Raw genomic sequence first — 8,384 nt, 5'->3', positions numbered from 1 at the left:
TCACAAAAATAATATTGATCAAATTTGGTTCCTTAACAGGAAACTCCAAATAACATTGGTTCTCAAAACCCAAGTTCTCATAAATGCTTAATAGTATAAAGCTCATAAAACATAAATCTCAATTCAAAGCATAAAGCACATCACAACGTCAAGTCAAATAATCATAAAAGAAATCTTGAAAAATGCCTCTAGTGCACATCCTAACTTGGCCAACTAAACAACCCACAAAGAAAACCATCATGAAAATAAACATCACAAGACTATAAATAGAATATAAGAAAATACATAGTTTTCAACCATATGATTTAATTCTATCATTTTCTCTTGTTTAGTTTGAGCTATAAAGATGTGTTTAAAAATAAAGTAAGAATATACATGTTAATATAAATTGTTATGCTAATATACGTATTTAAATAAATAAGTATTTAAATGTCAAATCTCTTTGTGCATATAAAATATCACACAACATTGTCATGTTATTAATTTAAATAATCATAAATCATAAATGGTTTAATTAATAACATAAATGTATATAACTAAATTAAATATTAATATCAATTTCATTTCTAAAATATTAATTTGACTTCTATTTAAGTGTAATATTAATATTTACCTTTCCTTTAATTCATAATGCAACTAGAGATAACTCAAATTTGAAATTATAATTTTAATTAAGTTATTTACAATTTCTCTCATAATATTAAATATTCATAACTAGATAATTATATAGTGAACTTCACTATGGCTTCTCTTAAAATATAACTAAATCACAATTATATATTTATTAATTAACTTATCTCTTACATTAATAAATATAAAATCATTTATATTCAACTAAGAGTTTAACTAGACTTAAAAGAATCGCTAAGACTAACATTCGCTTTATAACTAAATGAATAATATTTATTTAATTTTTGAAATTAAATAACTATTTTTTCAAGAATATATATTTTTTAATTTTTATTTTAAATTTATGAAATTGGTAATTAGTAGTCAATTTATTATTAATATTGATATTATTATTTTAATGAATAAATCTGAAAATTAAATTATATTTTTATAAAATAAAAATAAAAATGCAATCACTATTTTCACATGTCTTTGATTTCTCAAATCATGCACTCATAGTATACTTAGTTTTCTATATTTAGTATTTTTGTTTTCACATGCATGTATAAACTTAGTTACAACATGCTTTCCTCTAAATTAATCTACTATTTTTCCAATAAATTTTACAACCAAATTATTTTCGATGTAAGAAGAATATTTATCTTTATTTCAAAAATTCATGATAATCACAGTCCTAATGACAAATTTAAAGTTTAAAACATTTTTATTCAATTTATTGTTTTCTCCCAATCTTCTTTAATCGAATTTTCCCTATACTAGAAAGGGTTTTAAAAGAATAGAGACATAATAATTTTCTATAGTTTTTTCATAGTCAAGTTTTCTTGATTAATAAGTTTTCCTTTTCAAAATCTACAACATAATTCTTTATCCAAAAATCAATACAATAAATTAATAAGTATTATGCACGCACCCAGGAAGACACGAAGTAGATAGATCTTTCAATAAAGTTCTACAATGAGTTTTCAAACCCTACCTCACAACCACAACTAAACTATGAAACAATATGTGAATGCATGCAAATCCAAACCCTACAAAACTTTCAACAATTTTTTCGCTCCCCAAAACCTGTGTGCCTCTCAAATGAACTACCAACCCCCTAATGAAGAACCATAACCCTAACTAGGGTTTTTGTTCTCCAATATATCAAAAGCCCCTAACTTTATTAAATATTATTAATTATTTAATTGTTTAATCCTTTCATGCACACTTAAAGAACTTTATAATTAAAATATTCTTCTTCTTTTTTCCTCCACTTTATTAATTAGTGCAAGCACTATTTAAAGTGTAGTTTATTATTATAATTAATAATAATAATAAAAGCTCATTACTTAAATGCAACTCTAATTTAATTATTATTAATTAAATATTTATAATAAAATAATATTAAATCTTTAATCGTATAATTCTTTTTTAATCCAACTTCTTAAATTGGACTTCCAAAGTAAATCTTTTAAACTGAAGCACACATTTAATTAATTACTAATTAATTAAATATCACCATATTTTAATTTCTCTTTAACTAATTTTCCAAATTTAGACTTCCAATTTAAGTCTTTTAAATTAAAGCACATGTTTAATTAGTTTTCAATTAATTAAATATTCTCATATTTTAATATTTTCTCTTTAATCAAATAATATTTAATAATCATCAATATTATATGATTAACCCAAATATTATAATTAATTCATTTACCAAGTAAGTCATATAGTCAAATCCACATAAAAGAAACATTACCAAAACTAACCAAAACTCAAAAGTAAACAACACGGACAAAGATAAACTCATGAGTTTAAAAAGGGTGGAAAGTCAAATACATGTCCTCCTTCTCAAGACAAATAGCTAGGCTATGGATGGGATTGGACTTGAATATTATCTTCCCATTCTTACCATTGAGTTATTGCAATAGGGCATGCTTATCCTGGCAATTTAGGGAAGTTGATGCCCGGTACCTGCAAATCTGTATAAAATACGAGCATGTACATGTGCATATATATCTAAGCTAAACAGACAATGGCGGGGAGTGGTACATCATGTAGATCTCGACTAGCAAGTGACTACGACTCCTTTCCTCAACCATATCAGACACGTCAAACATAAATGTAAAACATACACACACAACATACATGTGTAAGTATGGGAAAAGTATAATAGTAAATCCTAAATATAAATAACATCATGAGGACATAATAAACATCTTTCTAAGACACAGCATATGGCATCATCATAAAAGTAATTTCATTAACTAACTAAGAGCAATTAAAGCATCATCATTGCAAGTAGAAAATTGTTACAACTTAACATAATCAATTACTCAATATATCAAAGTATTGCATTTCAAATATCAATTAAGGGCTAACACATCTATATAGAAGATTTATATAGAACTTTAACAAGTGAGTTTACAATGGTAGAAAAGGAGGGGTATTACACTCTTGCAATGCTCCTTGAAAGCTTGCTTAAATGGATGATACCTTGAAGCAATCTTGCTCTTAATGAACTATGATGAGTGTTTAATGAAGTGTGGATGAAATACTTGCATGTATGTGTAATGGATTATGAATTCCTTGTATATTTGTTATAGATAATGGATGGCCAAATAAGTGAGTAAGTCTCCTTTCATACCCATTTTAGTATCAAAATCAAAAGGGTTGACCACACTAGGTGGGAAAACAAATTGAAAAACTCAAAAATATGCCAAGGTATCAAGGGGAAAACCTCAAGTAAGGAATGATCTCATTCCTTATCTTGGAATAGGGATGACCTCGACCCTTACCTTGATGTTTTTGGACATCATAATGACTTTTGGGTTCTCAAGGATGCAAAGAGGGTCACTAAAAATGTTGCAAAGACTTGAGAATCTGAGCAATTAAAGCATAAGTGCATACACAAATTTGGGATATTGCTAGGAGGGCTAAATGGCCTTTCAAAAAAAGTGCTTTCATTTTTAGACAATACATTTAGTCCCCACTTTAGCGGGAATATGAGAAGAACCCATGCTCATGGTAAAGTAGAGAAAAGACATAAGATAATTTTATCAAGACTAAGTAGAAAAGGAAGCAATCAAGCCCCCAGCAAATTGAGTTCTTTTTGAGTCCAAATTCAAGGCAAGAGAGATATCATTGATGAAAAAAAGTGTGTGATCAACTTGCCCAATGAGATTTGTATCTCTCAGTATGAATCACACTAAAGGCACATTGAAACAAAATATTGAATTGATAGACTAGCAATTATGTGTCATGCTAGTTAAACCATCAAGGATATTACTTCATAGAATTGGGTCCATAAGACGGGAAATCTAAAAGATGATCAAGGCATAAGGGTGTATGTATCCTTCAGGGACCAAAGAAATATATGCAAATACAAGGATCAAGCCTTAAGGACTATCAATAATCCAAAGAGGGATCCCAAATGATATAGAGCTCAAGCCTTAAAAATATTAGTAGTCAAATAAGGGATCAAAAAATGTAGGATATCATGCCTTATAGACAATTATTAGTCTAATAGGGGATCTAAACATGCCAATAATCATAGTGTGTGCGTACAAATATGTGTGGAGTGTATGCCCCAATGTTAAAGCAATTGTTACTACCTCAATGGAAGCAATGGATTCAATGGAATAATTCAAGCATCTGCAATAGACATTTCCACTATGAGATACCCCCCAAGCAAGGACATGTAAAGGGAAATAGGCACATCACAAGAAGTGAGAGCACATGAGGAATCTACCAACTCTAGTATCAGTATGATCATATGATAATATGTATCACTTTATTTCAAATATGGAATGTCATCATTGCCCAAAGGAGGTAAAAATACAACACACTAGAAGAAGGATTCATAAGATTTATGAAGATGAGTCTTTTTTGGTCATCATCATGGAATCCAAAAAGAATTAAGTGCTACCATTTCGCAACATCCCAAGAGAACTATATAAAGGAGCATAGATAAACAATAACAAATGTATAAACAACATGTAAGAACATGTAGAAGAAAATAGGTAAATATATAAGAATGATTACAAAGTGTTTGATTACTTTGTCACCTTGCACCATTAGAGTATTAAGGATCATATAAAGCAATATAGACATAATGTATAACATGCAACAAACCATTTGGGAAGCATGTTGTAATAAGAAAAAAGATAAAGACCACCGCACAAGAAAAGCTAGTCAAGAAGATAACAACAATTTTTTATCATGACTATCGACACTTTATGACAACAACTTAATGTAATCTTGTCATGGTAACAGGTCAAGCTATTGATACTATCGTCACCTTACAATAGAAACCCTCTAGAAGTATATATTAATGAAAGATCATCACCTTTCATGGTATATTTTACACATGAGAGATAGTAACTCTTTAACATCAATAAAATTTAAATATACATCTTACAACATGATTGAGATTCAATCTCAGGAGTTACAATCACATTTGAATCATTCCAAGTTTACCTCTAAAATGATCCAATTTAGGTTTAGAGAGAGGTTTGGTGAATATATCAATAGTTTGCCCATTAGTGTTGATGCATTCTAGCTTGAAAACATCTTTGTCCACCATATCTCTGACATAATGATAATGAATTTTGATATGCTTAGACCAGTTGTGGAAAACTGGATTTACCAATAACTTTAGGCAGCTCTAATCACCACAATGCATAATTATAGGGTTCAGAGGCTTCCCAAATAATCCCACTAGCAACTTTCTTAACCATGTTACTTCTATGACTCCCATAGATGTGGCTATATATTCTGCTTCAGCGAAACTTAGGACAACTGTTGATTGCTTCTTTTTGAACCAAGATATCATTGTGGGACCAAGACTAAACAACATCTTGCAGTACTTTTACGATCAATGGAGCTACCTGCATAGTCAAAATCTGAGTACCCTTGAAGTTGACTCTCAACATGATCATATTTTAGATTGAGTCCAATAGTACCATGCAAGTATCATAAGATTTTCTTGCTAGCCATAAGATGAATCTTCTTAGGTTCGCCAATGAATTAACTTAATGTATTAGTTTTGTAACAAATATTAGGTCACATATTCACCAAGTACATTAGTGATCTAATTATCTATCTTACTATGTAGAATCTGTAGATTCATATTCAATTTTGTCATTTTTAAGTTTGTGAAGTTTTGTTTCTATTGGTGTAGATAATTGTTTGCAGTCCATCATTCCAAATTTTGTCAAGATTTCAAAAGTGTATTTTTCTTGGATTAAGAAAATGCACTTCTCCTTTTGTTATACTTCTAGACCCAAGAAATAGTGTAGAATTCCAAGATTTGTCATGTCAAACTCAATTGCAAGATCCTATTTGCATTTTACTATAAGATCATCTTCCCCTATTATTAGTAAGTCATAAATATATATAAAAAGATAAATCATATCACCATCTGAAATTTTGAAATATATATTAGGACCAACTTCATTTTTGGAGTAACTTAATTTAGTGAGATAATTGTCTATCCTTTCGCACCATGCCTTGGGAGCTTGTTTAAGGTCATAGAGTGTCTTCTTCAATTTGCACACATAGGAATTTGTGTCATGTGTGAAAAATCCTTCTGGTTGTTCTATATATATATATATATCTTCATCGAGAACATGTCATTCAGATAGGTAGTCTTAACGTCCATTTGATGTATCTTCCATCCTTTAGATATTGCAATAGCAATAATAGTTCTGATAGAGGTGTATTGAACTATTGGAGTAAATGTATCTTCACAATCAATTCCAGTCTTCTGAGAAAATCTTTGAGTAATGAACCTGGCTTTATATTTTTCAATACTACCATCTAGTGCATGTTTGATTTTGAATAACCATTTAGAGGAGACAATTGATTTGCCCTTAGGTCTAGGTACGACATCCTAGACATCATTTTTTAATATAGATTGATATTCTTCAATCAATGCATCTTTCCAAGGTTGACATGATAGTGCCTTTTCAACACTTGATGGTTTAGATTTGATGAGTTTAGATACTAGAAAAACATAGCATGAATGACCTTTAGCTTTTTTGCTTTCTCTAAATATTTTATCAAGTTCTACATTGTTGTCTTCAATCATCTTTCTTGCCCATAGTGGCCCTTTCTTATTGTTAGATATTTCAACATTTTCTCTATTTGATGATGGGAGTTCATGATCTTGTGAACTATTCTCCCTCTGATTCTCAACTATGGGGTTCTCATCTGTAGTTGATTCCTCATTTGATTCTTTAATATTTTTAGAGAGATTATAAGCTATACATTCTTCAAATTTGACATCTCTATTGATTCCAGTAGTCCTTTGTCTTTGAATGTAAATCCTGTAACCTTTGGAGGATTTACTATACCCTATAAATATTCCTTTCTTCCCAGAGGGTTCTAGTTTGGATCTCTTTTCTTTCAAAACATGAATATATACAAGACATCCAAAAATTCTTAGGTGACTTAAGTTTGGTTTGATTCATGTAAAGGCTCTTTTAGGGTTTATATTTTCTAAGATTGAATGAGGAATTTCTTTTTGGGATATATATTGTTGTATTTGAGGCTTCAACTCAAAATGAGAAGTGGAGGTTTTGGTCATGCATCATGGCATTCATAGACTCAATGATAGTTCTATTTTTCATTTCTGTCACTTCATTCTATTGAGGATAATAAGGTACTATAAACTCCCTCTTAATCCCAATAGAAGTGCATAATTCTTTAAAGTTCTCAGAAAATATTCACCCCCATTGTCAGATCTTATTGTCTTGATTTTCTTCCTAGTTTGATTTTAATGCTTTAAACTCTTTAAACTTTCACAATACTTAATTTGATTCTTTAATTTTTAGGAAGTAAATCCAAGTTTTCCTAGAGAAGTCATCTATAAAAATACATAATATAAAAAACCTCCTAGTGAAGGTACTGACATAGGACATACAAGTCAATGTGAATTCGTTCAAACACAATTTTAGATTTATGTTCACTTTTTGGAAAAGATCCTTTGGTATTTTTTCCTAAGGCACATCCCTTGCATGTTCCAATATGATTATATTTAGAATAGGTAGATGTGTTACAATATTTTCTACAAATGGCAAAGCACGAAAATGAAGGTGGCCTAGTCTTCTATGCCAAATTTCATTAGAGTTTTAAACTTCATGGTTTAATACTAGGTTTTGAGGGTTACAAAGTTTATAAAAATTTCTCTCTCTGAAACCTATGGTGATTGCATTCTTAATATTTGATTTCTTAGTCTAGGATAAGACTTTATCTTCTTGGAAGGTGATACGATACCCTTGATTTGCTAGACCTCAACTTGAAACCACATTCCTTTCGATGACATGTACAAATAATATTTCCTTTAGTTATATAGTAACTCTAGTTTTCAGTTGTATCAAATAGGTCCTGATTCCTTTCAATGGATTGGTGGAGTTATCTCCTATTGTTACTTCTTTAGTAGAGTGACCTTCAAAAGTTTCAAATTTGTCTTTGAATCTAGTTATGTGTCAAAATTCTCCACTATCTATTATCCACGTATTATTGTTGGTATTTAACTCACTTGATAGGGCTAAAAAGAATGCTAAGTCTTCATCCTTGACTTTCACTAGGCAGATTAAATTTTCTTCCTTTACAAGCATAATTTGTGAGTGTGACCAGATTTATCACATTTGTAGCATTGGAATTTGGACATGTCTCTTTTCCGGTATGTTTATTACTCTTTCCCCTTTTCATTTGAAATGTCTTTTCTTTCCTTTATGATTTGAATTTGCTAGAAGGTCTTGAATCTCTCCTCC

Source organism: Cupressus sempervirens, chromosome 7, assembly GCF_028749045.1.
Source record: "Cupressus sempervirens isolate cs-2001-9-10 chromosome 7, ASM2874904v1, whole genome shotgun sequence".
In the NCBI taxonomy this organism is placed as follows: Eukaryota; Viridiplantae; Streptophyta; class Pinopsida; order Cupressales; family Cupressaceae; genus Cupressus; species Cupressus sempervirens.
This window is presented reverse-complemented; position numbering follows the sequence as displayed.